This window comes from Rutidosis leptorrhynchoides, chromosome 9 (genome assembly GCF_046630445.1).
Source record: "Rutidosis leptorrhynchoides isolate AG116_Rl617_1_P2 chromosome 9, CSIRO_AGI_Rlap_v1, whole genome shotgun sequence".
NCBI lineage: Eukaryota > Viridiplantae > Streptophyta > Magnoliopsida > Asterales > Asteraceae > Rutidosis > Rutidosis leptorrhynchoides.
Genome location: NC_092341.1, coordinates 356,150,045 through 356,166,262, shown reverse-complemented (window position 1 = coordinate 356,166,262; position 16,218 = coordinate 356,150,045).

Here is a 16,218-nt window from a genome sequence, read left to right as displayed (position 1 = left end):
CAAAACGAGTCATGCCTTATTTAAGAATCCATTTACTCGGCTAGTAGTGTTCAAAAACCCAATTTATCAATCTCGTAAACAGGTTGTTTAAATATTAATTGCAGATTCAAAAGCAATTCCAATTAACATCAATCATAATTCAGTTGACCATATCTTTTAATTCGTTCATCGAAATTACACGATTTCTAAATGAAAAGTTATTGATTTTTCGTCAGCTTTCCAAAAACATGCATATCATATACCTTTTATCAGTAATATATATATATATATATATATATAAATATATATATATATATATATATATATATATATATATATATATATATATATATATATATATATATATATATATATATATATATATATATATATATATTTACTTCGTGATTCATCATAAACTGTTTAACGAAGAAATTTAGCATACAAGCATGCATAAATATATACTCGAGTACTAGACATGGATACACAATTAATATATAAAAGATAAGATATGAATGCTCACGTATCAATATTGTGATTCAATATTGCAGGAAAGCACGTAGACGCAACGGGGATGATAAACACTAGTTTGATTCACGAGCAAAACCCACGAACCATACCCATAACCTTCATAGCTATAACCCATAATTTCCTTAGCTATATCCCACTCATAAAACCCGTTTTGAAATAACTCAATCAAGACCTCGTCGTAGTATTTTATGTAATACACTAATAATAATAATACAACTTAATAATAATACTAAGATTAATAATAATCTTTATAATAATAATCATATAATAATTTTAATTACAATATATATATATATATATATATATATATATATATATATATATATATATATATATATATATATATATATATAATTATATATGTTTACAGAGAGATAGATAGAAGGATGTATGCTTCTCACAAACTGAAATCGATTGAATTTATAGGACATTTCCAGTACCAGACTGCCATGCGATCGCATGGCCTTCTAGCACCTTTCCCATGCGATCGCATGGGGAGGATTTACAGCTCACATTGTTTTAACGTTTTGTTTGTCGACATAATTTAATAATAAAAATATAATATATTTAATTTATATAATTAATTATATATTATATTAAATTCATGTGCATAGTTGACTTGTAATTTTTGTTCCAATGACTCGTAAGTTGTCACTCGACTTATGTCCCGGTTCCGGTTTTTCGAACGCATTTTCGTACGCTTAGAAAACTAGTACTTTTCGTTACGCGACGTGTACCTTTATCAAAAATTAAACTTAATCATTGATAAACTATGTCACTCGAAGTGTAGTTTTAATCAATTAAGTGTTTTGGTTATTTGCTTTTATAAATCATCGTCTCGTAGTATATACATATACATATACATATATACATTTTCATTTTAAAATAGTATTTTGCTGTAGCAAAGTTACTGTAGCAAACATTTTTTATTGTAGCAAATAGTGATTTTCGAAAACACTGTAGCTTTTCGAGTACTGTAGAAATTCGAAAATACTGTAGCAAATTAGTGTTTTACTGGTTCATCTTAAACGTTTTAGTTAACTTATCTAAATATCAATCGAATCAATAATCGAATGTTACTATCGTTTACTAAATAACTTGAAATCATATATATATATATATATATATATATATATATATATATATATATATATATATATATATATATATATATATATATATATATATATATATATATATATATATATATATATATGCACATTAAGTTATATATATATATTGTTCTTAAATCTTTGAGAACAGTCAAATAATAATTGATTACATGAATATAGTTCCCAAACTTTCGTGACTCAACATTACAGACTTTGCTTATCGTGTCGAAAACATTAAATCATTTAAAGATAAAGTTTAAATTTGGTCAAAAATTTTCGGGTTGTCACAAACACCTATTTGGTAAGGGTAGTAATTTTACTTTGATATACCCAACCTAACTATATTTGACGTTAATGTGGTTTTAAGCGGTATAATTTTCTATTTCTTGTTCTTTATATCTTATTTTTATATTTTTATTGTTTATTAATTACTTTTATAATATATAATAATAATATTAATAGTAATTATTAATAATAAAATTAATATAGTAATAATAATGCTAATATAACAATGATAGTAATAATAATAATGGTAATAATAATTAATAATAATATGATAACAATAATAATAATATAATAATAGTAATATTAATATTAATAACAATAGTAATAATAATCAAATTAATAACAATAATATATTATTATTATTATTATTATTATTATTATTATCATCATTAAATAACAATAATAATAATTAATAATTTAATAATAATAATTTAATAATAAACATTGAGTTGTAGCTCAACTGGTAGTGATATACCTCTCTTAGTGAGAGATCAGGAGTTCGATTCTGCTCGGCTGCAACATTCCACTCAATGTTATCCTGACACGAGGTATCCACTCAGGTCGCCTTTCGCTTAGTGCGAGGGCAACGGGGAGGGGGGTTTTACCGGTCATACTCTCGGATTGGTCCGGGTTTCCTTCGTGGCAGTAGTTAGAAGTGGGTTATGCAACTACGGAAGATGAACGCGTGAGTGGTTAAGTCCTCATGAGTGATCCCAAATTGATGTCCAAAAAATAATAATAATGTAATTAATATTAAATTTAATTAATAATGATACCGCAACCCGCAGGCGCACCGCGAATGTATGCGGACAATCACTATTGTGCGTATGCGTGTTCTTGTGTGCGGTATGCGGCGTGCGAATGCCTTTGTTCCCGGTACGGCGGTTGCTTAGCTGTCAAGTAAATATCTTTTCCATAATTATATCCGTGATTCGGGGGAGTCAGTTATGGATGAGATTATGATGATCTGGGACGATTCAAGAATTAGGGTTTGCCTATAAATACAAACCCTGATCATCGTTTACCGGACACAGCACATTACGTAACCATCGCATACGATACACATTACGTAAAACAGCATCATTCAGCATCTTTTCAAGGTTAACAGGTTAGTCTTTTGTAAGCTAGTACCTACGACCTTATTTGGGGCCTTCCGATCAGCGACCGCTATCGAAGGTGGACTTAATCACTTGGCCACCCCGCCGACATCATCATGTCGGCCAGGGTTATTCACGGTAGCCGGACCGGAGAGCCACGTTCTAAGATCCTTAAACCCCTCTTTACGTATTGAGCAGGCATATTAAACCCCTCGGTTAAAATATGCATGATCAAGTGGTGCTTTCATTGAGAGTCGAATTAATTCAAGACTGTTTAATTGCTTTTTCTTTTAAGGTTTTGAATTGTATGACTCGTTATTTACAAAATTTTTGAATTTTTTCTTTAACAGTATCATGACTTCCGAGGAATCATCGGAACATACCCAAACAGATGTTCAGAACGCACCGTCTGGTAGTCAACATACACCGGTTATGACTACGGAGGCCGCTACTCAGGTGGGATACACGATATACCCTCCACCTATATCCGGCGAACCCTTTCAGAGGTACAAGCCGATATATTCAGACGGGGTCACACCGCCAAGAGCAAACTCACCAGTCATAACCACGCGGCTGGACTTTTCGTCAGTGGATCCAAGGGTCATCTTTGCAGGCGTTGGCGGTGGAACAACGGGGCCGCATGTGGTTTGCTGCGGCCAGGTACCTATTTACAGTACCACTGTTTCAATACCTCTGCATACGCAGAGCATTCAGCAGAATTCGTCATTTACACCGTTGCAACCTTGGCAACCACCGCGCCCAGTTTCACAATTTTTAACTCCTGCGGATGCGCAGGCGTTACTTAATAGTTGGGGATTTGGGGTCATCCCAGATGCGAACTCTCATTGGGCGCCGATAACAGCGCAGCAGCAAAGCACAACGCATACAGTTGGGCTTTTAAGTGTGTATCCTCAAGTTTCGCAGATATCTGCGCCACAGGTTTCGCTTCCTTTACAGCCACCTGTGTACTCTGCGTCTTCAAGTTATCCCTCTTTTCCAACGCAGCAGCCTTGGTCATATCCGCGGACGCAGGGTCAACCTTGGCAAAATGTTCAAGGGCAGGCAAATCTTGCAAGTCAATTCATGCAGGCCGCACCTCCCGATATGGTTCACTTATTTTCACAACCTGACTTTGTTCAGGACATGATGAAGTGTTTCTTTGCAAATTTGAAAGGGGATCCTGTCAAACCACCCTTCGAGCTACCGACTACCTTTGACAAGTTTCCTCCGCATATATCCGCGTACCCGTTTCCATCAGCACCAAAGATACCTAGCACGTTGGGTACTTACAATGGCCTGACCGATCCAGATGATTTTTTACAGCGCTTCGAAGGCGCAATGCGCACTCAAGGCTGGGTGGATCCGGTTGCGTGTCAGATATTTCCTATGACACTACAGGGTATTGCTCGTGAGTGGTTTAATAAGTTGCCGGCGGGTAGTATTGCCGGGTTTATGGATCTGCGGACGAAGTTTTTACTGCAATATCAGAATCAGAGACCACGCAAGCACACTCACATTGAATGCCATGACATCGTGCAGAAGCCCAAGGAATCTTTGGGCGAATTTCTCACAAGGTATACTAATGAGTGCCTGCGTATACCAGATCTCAAACCAGAGCAACAGATTTCCGGACTCATACATGGTATAAACTCAGAACGTCATCCAACACTGGTAAGGCGTCTGCGCCATACAGTCCCAACAACTTATGCCGAGGCGCTTAATGAATGCCACGACTATATGCGGAGTGGCGAAGATAATGACATTCCAACAGCTAGCTCACGCAACGAGAGAAAGGACGATGATGATCGTTCGCGCGATCAAGGTCGCGGTAACAACTCTCGTGGAAGGTATCCTAGCGGTGGTCCAATCAGGAATGATAAAGGGAAATCAAGTGGCAATTATCGAAACAATAATCAGCGCGGCATCAATAATCAGAACTATGCGCTACTAAAAAGTTTGTCCAAAACGCCCAAGGAAATTTTGGCAACGGAGTCAGTATGCGCGACCTTCGCGGTTCCAACTCCGCTTACAGAATTTGGCAAGCGGGACAAAACAAAGTATTGTGAATTTCATGACGATTATGGTCACGACACCAATCGATGTAAAAATTTGATGGAACGGGTTCTGGAAGCGCTTCGCGCAGGCAAGTTGGATCATCTAAAACCACCTAAAAAGGACAAGGGAAAGGCCGCAGAAGAGGCTCCGAAGTCTAAGACTTTCGCGTGGCAGAAAGTTGACAAAGCGAAAAATGCCGACTTAACCATTAACATGGTTGACGCAGAGAAAATCAGCCAGCGGAGAAAGTACAACGATCATCAGGATTGGGAGCTTCTCCCGATCACTTTCCCTCCTGTAATGTCAATTGATTCTATTAATGAGCCCATTATCATCAAGTTTCGCATCCCCGATTGCGGAATCCAGGTTAAGCGCATGCATGTTGACACTGGCAGCGGTGTCGATATTATGTATGAGCATTGTTATCGTTTCCTTCCGGCAGAAGTCAAAGCGCAGTTACGTCAGCCTGATATTACGCTATCAGGGTTCTCTGGAGAAAACTCGTGGCCGCTAGGCCGATTAGAATTAATGATAGAGCTTGCGGATGACAGGAACCCGCAGATGATCAGGTGTGAATTGGTCGATTTTTATGTGGTTCGTTCAACTTCACGATATAATGCACTGCTAGGGAGAAACTTTATACGGCGTTTTAACATTATCCCATCGGTAGTGCATGGTTTGATTAAGTTTCCCACAGTAGGAGGCGTTGCCACAGTTGCGTCACATCAAGCAACCGAGCTGTGTGGCTCTGTCGCGTCTGTAAGCGCTCCTAGCGTAGGAGTTGTAACACCCTGCTTTTTTTTTTTTTTTTAAATCACAGCGGAAGTCTTAATTCACATAAATACCCTTAGTTAATTACGAACATGATTATCACAAATCATTAGCTAGTTACTTATTACAAACAACCGGTGTTACGTTAAACAACTAGTTACATATTTATAAAAGTTAAGACATCAGAGTTCGTCTTGTCAAACATATCGTCAACCCAACTCCCGTCCCTACCAGCACTAAGATCGAAAACCTGCAAGGGAGGAGGTGAGGGGGGTTAGCACGAGGCTAAGTGAATGGAATCATCTAACAGATCTAGCATACAGTACCAACTTGTACAACTACAGCAACTACAACAATCCATAACAGGCAACTGACAACTAATAACTAGCAACTATCAACTGGCAACAATCAACTAGCAACTATGCTCCAACTAGAGACTCGGCGGCTTGTACGAGCACACGACCACTAGCTGATCAGTCTAGCGTCTACCGAAAGTCCTTACTACTGAATCTCCAGTATAGTAAATTCACACGCAGGTGATGCGTCATTCAGTACTATACTCAACAAACAGTAGCCAACTGGACCCAACCACAACAAGGTTGACCTCTCTGAGCTGAACCTAACAACAATAGGTTCCAACAGGCAACTACAACTTGTGCACACAACTGTTAAGCAACTATCACTACGAACAACTGTTCCTACGACTAGCATGGCAACTCTACGATGATCACTATTACAACATATCTACTAAGCATAGCAACTATAACAGTATAACATAGTAGCACAACTTGCTACTCTATACTACACCCGGAGATAATCCCACTCACCGATTACTAGCTACAGCTCAGTTATCTTACTTCTGAGCTTCTTCCTTGTTCTTATCACCTGAGAACAACACAACGAAGTCAATATACATATCTCAATCAATAGTATAATCAAATCATACTATAAAATAGGTCATAACACCATATATTCATAATTTTATGAGTCTACATCATGACTCCATTCAATAATGGCATACAGGTGCGTGCAAAACACGACATACACACTAAAACTCCTTTTCCGACCTAAAAACAGTTTGATCTAGTTTCTTAAAAGTTCATCATTGAAAAGTATTCTTTATTACGATTCTAACGATAGTTTATTCATCAAAAACGGAGTTACGTTTTGAAAGTTACGCCCGTTTCAATTTCATAAAAGGTACTGTAGCAAATAGTGACACTGTAGCAAATAGTGACACTGTAGCAACTCGGTACTGTAGCAACTCGGAACTGTATCAAATAGTGACAATGTAGCAAACAGTGACACTGTAGCAAATAGTGACACTGTAGCAACTCGGTACTGTAGCAACTCGGGTACTGTAGCAACTCGGGTACTGTAGCAAACTGGGTTTCGAACCAATTTCGCTGATTTCGTATTTTTTTCCCCAAAAACTCGATTTTTGAGCGATTTTGATCAAATTTTAAGCACATGGAAGCTACTAAACATATATACAACCTATTTCTAACATCAATTGAGCATCACAAACACATATAATCAAGAATCAAGCATCAAAATGCATAAAACCCATATGAACCCAAAACCCATTTTGAGCAAGAATTAATACATGAATCTATGATATGCATACCTTATATTGATCACGAAATCACAAGGAATATATCTCTAGCTTCAATTAATCCAAAGACTCACAAAATCAAATTAGGGTTTATGTGTGTGTTTGTGTATACGTTCGTGTGTGGGTTTGATGAAATGAGAAATGGATAGAACTATCCAGATACATACACTTAAATGAGTTACAAACTCATACCCCATATCACACAGGTATTTACCAGTTATCTTATCTGATAACCTTTCGTATCTCCTTAGGCGGTCCTAACGGAGTCCAAATTAAATAAACCAACTTGTTCTGTGACCCTTGTCACAAACTGGTCTCAACTAAACAACCAAATAATTATAAACATATAATTATAAAAATCACTAATTACGCCCTACCCCAGGGTACAATGGTCATTTCATCTAGGCCCAAAATGCGGGTGTTACAAATCTACCCTCCTTAAAAGAGATTCCGTCCTCGGAATCGGGTCAACTATGGTCAACAAACTCAAAAATTGTTACTCGCACCGCCAAAACACAAGGTTAACTTTATCGATCTTATCCCTGATACCGACAATATCCACCACAATTGCATAGGGAAATGAGATTCCTGACGTCAATACACTCCCGATACCAAATAACTTCTCACAATCTCCGTCGATCAACGTCCATTAATCCACTTAAGCCCACAAATTACACGATCAAGTCAAATAATCAGAGTCAAATTCGTGTTTCTTCGCCATTCCGTATCATAAATTTCACGATCTGTCATCCAATTCAACTCTTTATACAGTCCACTTTTCCCAATTATCCAAAGCTTAGGCAATAGAATTAGTCATCATGCTAAAATCTATACCTAGGTCCACGAAATTGTCTCGTAAGTCATCAGAACTTCACAGGTTATTCGTCTCATATCCAGTCACATCACAATCCAATATAGCACAGGCCGCCTAATTTTCCTTCAGCTTCCCAGAAATTCCGTATGATTTATCACAATATACTTCTGTTGGCCAGACATAAGCATATTATCCTAAATCATACCTTCATTCTGAGTTGCTCGTAACGGAAAAATTCTACTTGTCTCATTCACTAACTTATGTCCAATCAATTTTCTTAATAAGCATCGGTAATTAATTTAACTACTTTATAACTAATCAATCACAACATCTGTCCAATCATAGTTACTCAAACCTTGTCTATCAATCATCCAAATATAATCTATCAACCAGATCATACATCCAACAAGCTTAGGAAATACCGTCATAACAATCATACTCATGCCACTATCCAACAACTTCATCTCGTCCAAAAGTCCACTACACAAACATACTCAACGCATCTCTATCCAAGTCACGGTTCTCAATCCCAAAAAGTCAACCTAAGGGTCACCCTTACCCCACATGGCACAGAAGGGTCGCAACTAAAACATAAACAACATAATGCAACAAAATAAATCTTACACTACTATCAAGATCTACTAATCTACCACACATATATATACACCCAATCATATACATGTATAAGACTAAACAATACGACGATTTTGAAGCATACCTGTATTCACATCATATTCAACATCTGCATCTGCAACCATCTGATAAGCTCTTGCTGTTTCCGTAGGTGGATTCTTTCTTTTCTGCCCAACTGGAGAACCAGAAGATCCACCTACTGATCCCGACTGCGCTCCTGGCCCCGCCCCAGAACCTGATCCTCTTATATACGAACACTGAGCTGACCTATGCCCCACTTGATGACATCTCCAATATACATCCTCTTGGAACGAACACATCCGAATCTCGTGTCCCACAATACCACATCTCAAACATCTTTTGGTTGAATCTGAACAAAGACCACTGTGAGATGATCTACAACTATAACACCAAGAATTCTGACTTGATGCTGACCCACACTGTTCTGACCCGCTGGTCCGTTTCAACTTAACAGACTTCTTTGACCTAGAGTCCGAATGACTCATCACCTGATCTTGTTGTGGCATAACATAACCTTCCATTCTGTTTCTTGCTGCTCTGACATCATCTTCCACCATCTTGGCCATAACAAACGCTTGTGATAATGTCGTCGCCATCCTAACCATTGTTCTATACTCTGGTAAAATTATATTAACAAAGTGCTGAATTCTGGACTGCTCATCTGGAACCCACTGTTGCACAAACCTTAATTTATCCATATACTGCTCAATCACCTCATCTATCGTCATCTGAGGTGTCATTTTCATTGCCAGAAATTCCGTCTTAATTCGATTGAGGCCATAAGACGAATAATACTGCTCACAAACTTTACTATAAAATTGTTCCCAAGTAATCATGTTCACTTGCTCTTTTGGTATACTAGAAATAGCCGTATACCACCAAACCATTGCCCTATTTTTCAACATACGACTAGCATAAATAACCTGTAATTCTGGTTCGCACTGACAGGCCTCAAAAACCTTTTCTATCTCTCTTAACCAGTTAAGAGTTACCGTTGGGTTAGAACTTCCTGAGTACTCTGGTGGATTACAATTCAGAAACTGTTTAAATGTACATTTCTTTGGTTGTTGAAACATCGGCGTCTGATACGGACCCCACATCTGATTTGGGAACTGTTGATTAAACTGAGGTGGCATCTGAAACTGTTGAGGAAACTGATATTGAGGTGGTAACCATTGCTGTTGTTGGAAAGCACTTCCAATTTGCTGATAATTATTTGACTGCACCGGATACCCACTAATAGTCTGATTCGGTACACTACCACTTGGATTCACGGTTACCTGACGTTGTTCTAATTCCCTTATTTGATCATGTGCTTCCTTTAACTTACTTTGCAAATCTAAAATTTGTTCATGCGGATACTCTTCTGACACATATCCGTCTTCATCTGGGGCTCTGAATGTTCCGGGGGCTGACGGACCAGTTGCGTTTCCTGTATTATCTGCCATATCTGCACTACCACAACATCTCACACAAACTCTTAGTGGAAAACAGGTTAGTACCTATCCACTAACGCAAGTAATCCCTACATTCACTTAACCCGTTCCCTCATATATGTTTGACACAACACAAGGTTTGGGAACATGACATTCAACACAATGTACATGCGGCCAAACCTATGCTCTGATACCAAGTTGTAACACCCTGCTTTTTTTTTTTAAATCACAGCGGAAGTCTTAATTCACATAAATACCCTTAGTTAATTACGAACATGATTATCACAAATCATTAGCTAGTTACTTATTACAAACAACCGGTGTTACGTTAAACAACTAGTTACATATTTATAAAAGTTAAGACATCAGAGTTCGTCTTGTCAAACATATCGTCAACCCAACTCCCGTCCCTACCAGCACTAAGATCGAAAACCTGCAAGGGAGGAGGTGAGGGGGGTTAGCACGAGGCTAAGTGAATGGAATCATCTAACAGATCTAGCATACAGTACCAACTTGTACAACTACAGCAACTACAACAATCCATAACAGGCAACTGACAACTAATAACTAGCAACTATCAACTGGCAACAATCAACTAGCAACTATGCTCCAACTAGAGACTCGGCGGCTTGTACGAGCACACGACCACTAGCTGATCAGTCTAGCGTCTACCGAAAGTCCTTACTACTGAATCTCCAGTATAGTAAATTCACACGCAGGTGATGCGTCATTCAGTACTATACTCAACAAACAGTAGCCAACTGGACCCAACCACAACAAGGTTGACCTCTCTGAGCTGAACCTAACAACAATAGGTTCCAACAGGCAACTACAACTTGTGCACACAACTGTTAAGCAACTATCACTACGAACAACTGTTCCTACGACTAGCATGGCAACTCTACGATGATCACTATTACAACATATCTACTAAGCATAGCAACTATAACAGTATAACATAGTAGCACAACTTGCTACTCTATACTACACCCGGAGATAATCCCACTCACCGATTACTAGCTACAACTCAGTTATCTTACTTCTGAGCTTCTTCCTTGTTCTTATCACCTGAGAACAACACAACGAAGTCAATATACATATCTCAATCAATAGTATAATCAAATCATACTATAAACTAGGTCATAACACCATATATTCATAATTTTATGAGTCTACATCATGACTCCATTCAATAATGGCATACAGGTGCGTGCAAAACACGACATACACACTAAAACTCCTTTTCCGACCCAAAAACAGTTTGATCTAGTTTCTTAAAAGTTCATCATTGAAAAGTATTCTTTATTACGAATCTAACGATAGTTTATTCATCAAAAACGGAGTTACGTTTTGAAAGTTACGCCCGTTTCAATTTCATAAAAGGTACTGTAGCAAATAGTGAAACTGTAGCAAATAGTGACACTGTAGCAACTCGGTACTGTAGCAACTCGGAACTGTATCAAATAGTGACAATGTAGCAAACAGTGACACTGTAGCAAATAGTGACACTGTAGAAACTCGGTACTGTAGCAACTCGGGTACTGTAGCAACTCGGGTACTGTAGCAAACTGGGTTTCGAACCAATTTCGCTGATTTCGTATTTTTTTCCCCAAAAACTCGATTTTTGAGCGATTTTGATCAAATTTTAAGCACATGGAAGCTACTAAACATATATACAACCTATTTCTAACATCAATTGAGCATCACAAACACATATAATCAAGAATCAAGCATCAAAATGCATAAAACCCATATGAACCCAAAACCCATTTTGAGCAAGAATTAATACATGAATCTATGATATGCATACCTTATATTGATCACGAAATCACAAGGAATATATCTCTAGCTTCAATTAATCCAAAGACTCACAAAATCAAATTAGGGTTTATGTGTGTGTTTGTGTATACGTTCGTGTGTGGGTTTGATGAAATGAGAAATGGATAGAACTATCCAGATACATACACTTAAATGAGTTACAAACTCATACCCCATATCACACAGGTATTTACCAATTATCTTATCTGATAACCTTTCGTATCTCCTTAGGCGGTCCTAACGGAGTCCAAATTAAATAAACCAACTTGTTCTGTGACCCTTGTCACAAACTGGTCTCAACTAAACAACCAAATAATTATAAACATATAATTATAAAAATCACTAATTACGCCCTACCCCAGGGTACAATGGTTATTTCATCTAGGCCCAAAATGCGGGTGTTACAGGAGAGCAACTTGCAAACTGTGCAGTAATAGCAAATCGCTTGCATCCGGATAAGCGAATTAAAATCGGCGCAGGCTTGTCAGCCGAAACGAAGGGCAAGTTGCATGGAATACTGTCAGCTAATGCAGATATTTTCACATGGCGCGAGTCAGACATGATAGGGGTTCCGTGGGATATTGCGGAGCATAAGTTAAACGTTAATCCATCATTGACACCCGTTAGGCAAAAGAAGCGGCATATGGCCCTAGACCGCAGTGATTGGTTGTGCGCAGAGGTGGACAACCTTGTCAAAGCAGGCATTCTGCGGGAAGTGCGTTATCAGACATGGGTTGCAAATCCTGTGTTGGTAAAAAAGGCTGACGGTAACTGGAGGATGTGCGTTGATTTCAAAGATATCAATAAGGCATGTCCCAAGGACAATTACCCTCTCCCGGAGATAGACTGGAAGGTAGAATCACTATCGGGATTTAGGTACAAGTGTTTTCTGGACGCGTACAAGGGTTATCACCAAATCTTAATGGCTGCGGAGGATGAGGACAAGACTGCTTTTCATACGCCGCAGGGTATTTATTGTTACATGAAGATGCCTTTCGGTTTAAAGAATGCTGACGCGACCTATCAGCGTGTAATTGACGCAGCATTCAAGCACCAAATCGGTAGAAATCTTGAAGCGTACGTCGACGACTTGGTAATTAAAAGTAACACCGAAGAAGACATGCTCGCAGACATCCTGGAAACGTTTGCATCTCTGCGCAGGATCAACATGAAGCTTAACCCGCTAAAATGTAGTTTTGGGGAAGAGGAAGGCAAGTTTTTAGGTCATGTGGTGACAGCGCGGGGTATCAAGGCCAATCCCAAAAAGATTGAAGCCATTGATAATTTACCATCTCCGAAGACAAAGAAAGATGTGCAGAGTCTAACGGGGAAGCTTGCGGCTATCACACGGTTTCTGTCGAAAGCCGCAGAACGACAGTTGCCATTCTTCAATACTTTGAAAAATTGTTTGAAGAAAAAAGACTTCGTATGGACTCAGGAAGCGGAATCAGCCTTTCAGGAGATGAAAAAGGTGCTTGCAGAATTACCAACACTTACTGCGCCAGTATCAGGAGAAACGCTAACGCTGTACCTCGCGGCATCGAAGGAAGCTGTCAGCTCAGTCCTCATCGCGGATCGCGGAAAGGTAATCCATTAATTTACATGCTTTATTTATATCGCAGAAATTTAACGACTGAGGTTTTTCTCAGACGCAAATGCCGGTCTACTTCGTAAGCAAGACGCTGACATCAAACGAAGTAAACTACTCACCAATAGAAAAGCTTGTATATGCGCTGGTCCATACGGCGCGGCGTTTGCGCCGATATTTTCAAGCACATCCAATCGTGGTTCTAACTGATCAACCAATCAAACAGGTTGGTAAACGCCTACTTTGCGGCAATGACCGGGGTTACCGCATTGACTAACGCAATCATTTTTCTTTCAGGTGTTGTACAAGCCTGAGATTTCTGGCCGAATGGCTAAGTGGGCAGTTGAATTAGGTGAACATGAAATAAATTTTTCTTCGCGCAGTGCGGTTAAGGGTCAAATACTTGCTGATTACCTAGCAGAATTACCTGCGGAGGTCGAGGCATCAGCAGAACATCAGGATCCACCTGCACTGTAGCGACCCGACCAAATCGTCATTGACGGCGCCGACTACTTAGGTCCCGTTACGTGGTCGTAGTCCCTATATGAGACTCGTTTGACCAAAATTATGTCGCATTCATTTGAAAGGTACAAGACTTGCAAGTTTAGTTTACAAAACCGTTCGACAACAAGTCTAAGTTTACAAAAGTCATAAAGTATAAATGAAATAACTTGCGACATAATATAAGTTGAAAAACACAGTTGCTATAAATAGCGTAAGTATGTAAACAATATGTTTGAATCCAAAGGTGCTATCACTAGCGTATGTATGTATGTATCTTGACTCCAAGCAAAATAATCAGAGTGTATGCATGTATGCTTGACCCCAAGCAAGTATGAGTGTACGCGGAAGCATGTATCAAATAGCCAAGTATGAACCTGAGAAACATATAGAAAACTGTCAACGAAAAACGTTGGTGAAATCATAGATGTATTTGTAAACGTTGTTTTTGAACCACAAGATTTAGTATTCCTATAGTTGATTATCAAAATCGTTTGCATTCCAAAAGTATTGTTCGCGAGCACCCAATTATCAAGACTTAACGTTTCCTTCCATTGAACCCCATCACTATAGTGTTAGAACATACACTGTTTCTCAAAAATATATTTCACCCGTAGACGGTAGCGAACCGTCCGTAGTGAGGGTTTGTCAAACCCGTATGGCCACACAATATAAGTTCTCGCTTACACCCTGCAAGTGTAACTAATGATAATCGAATTGAGGATTTTTGTTCTAACTCGCTGTGGAATGTTTGTTTTCCTTGTACTTGTGTTCAAAGTATAAAAGTAAGTAGCACCAAATGTAACAAAGTATATGTTTCTCAGCCCACAATTTAAAGTATAAAAGTTGTTGAAAAGGTGGGACTATGATCTCACCTCGAGTGCACGAGTATAAAAGTACTTCACAAAGTAACGTATGCATGAAAGTTGCTTAGCCTTGACCTAAACAAGTAAGTTGTGTCAATTAACCGGTTACGATACAAGGTCGGGTGAAATGTGTTCAATTAGTCCTATGGCTCGTTACGACTCGATTAAGTATAGCATGTGAATCACGTTGTCAAGTTTCATACAAGAAACAAGTATAAAAGCATGTTAGAATGATTGTATAAAAGTTTGGTTAAGTTTGACTAAAAGTCAAACTCGGTCAAAGTCAACGAAAAAAGTCAACGCGTTCGGGTTCGGTCCCGAACTATTTTTCTGAGGTTTTTACTCATATATAAGCATATTAGAACAAGTTTCATGTGAATCGGAGGTCGATAGCTAGTCAAACATTTCACGTGAAACGGGACGAGGAGGTCAGAATCTGACCAGGCACATCGGCGCGCCGCGCGGGGAAGGGGCGCGCCGCGCCACCCTCTGTGCAGGGATTTCTGGTCAGTTTTCAAAGTATGCACGAACCAAAACACAAACAATCACATTTTATGATCCGCAAACAATTAGAACATGTATTTTATATCATCGGAAAGCTATTTCGACAAGGAATACAACTAACCACATATCATCAATCAAAAACATCATTTACAATAAACGAAAACTCGTCAATTGATCGAGAAAGGTTTATTTTCAAGTTTCAAGTTCGTAAAACGTATTTTATGATTCGGGAATCCAATTTACACATACGATATGCCGTTTTGAAGGTAATGAAGCATACATTACTACTAGACACTAACAATTAACATTCCATGGCATTTAAGCATCCAAAAGTTCATGTCAAGAACTATCAAACCCTAGTCAAACATCACAAAATCATTAATCGGGTTTTTGAAGTTTCCTTAATCAACCTACACATCCAAATGTGGCTAATGATACTAGTAACACAATTAAAACATGCACTTTAACAATCTAACAACATTAACTCATCCAAAATCAAGGATTAAGCATCCACTTTTCATTTTCAAGCTAGTTACACCAAAACATCAAGATCGAGCATACAAATCATATAATCATGCTAGACACGAGCCAT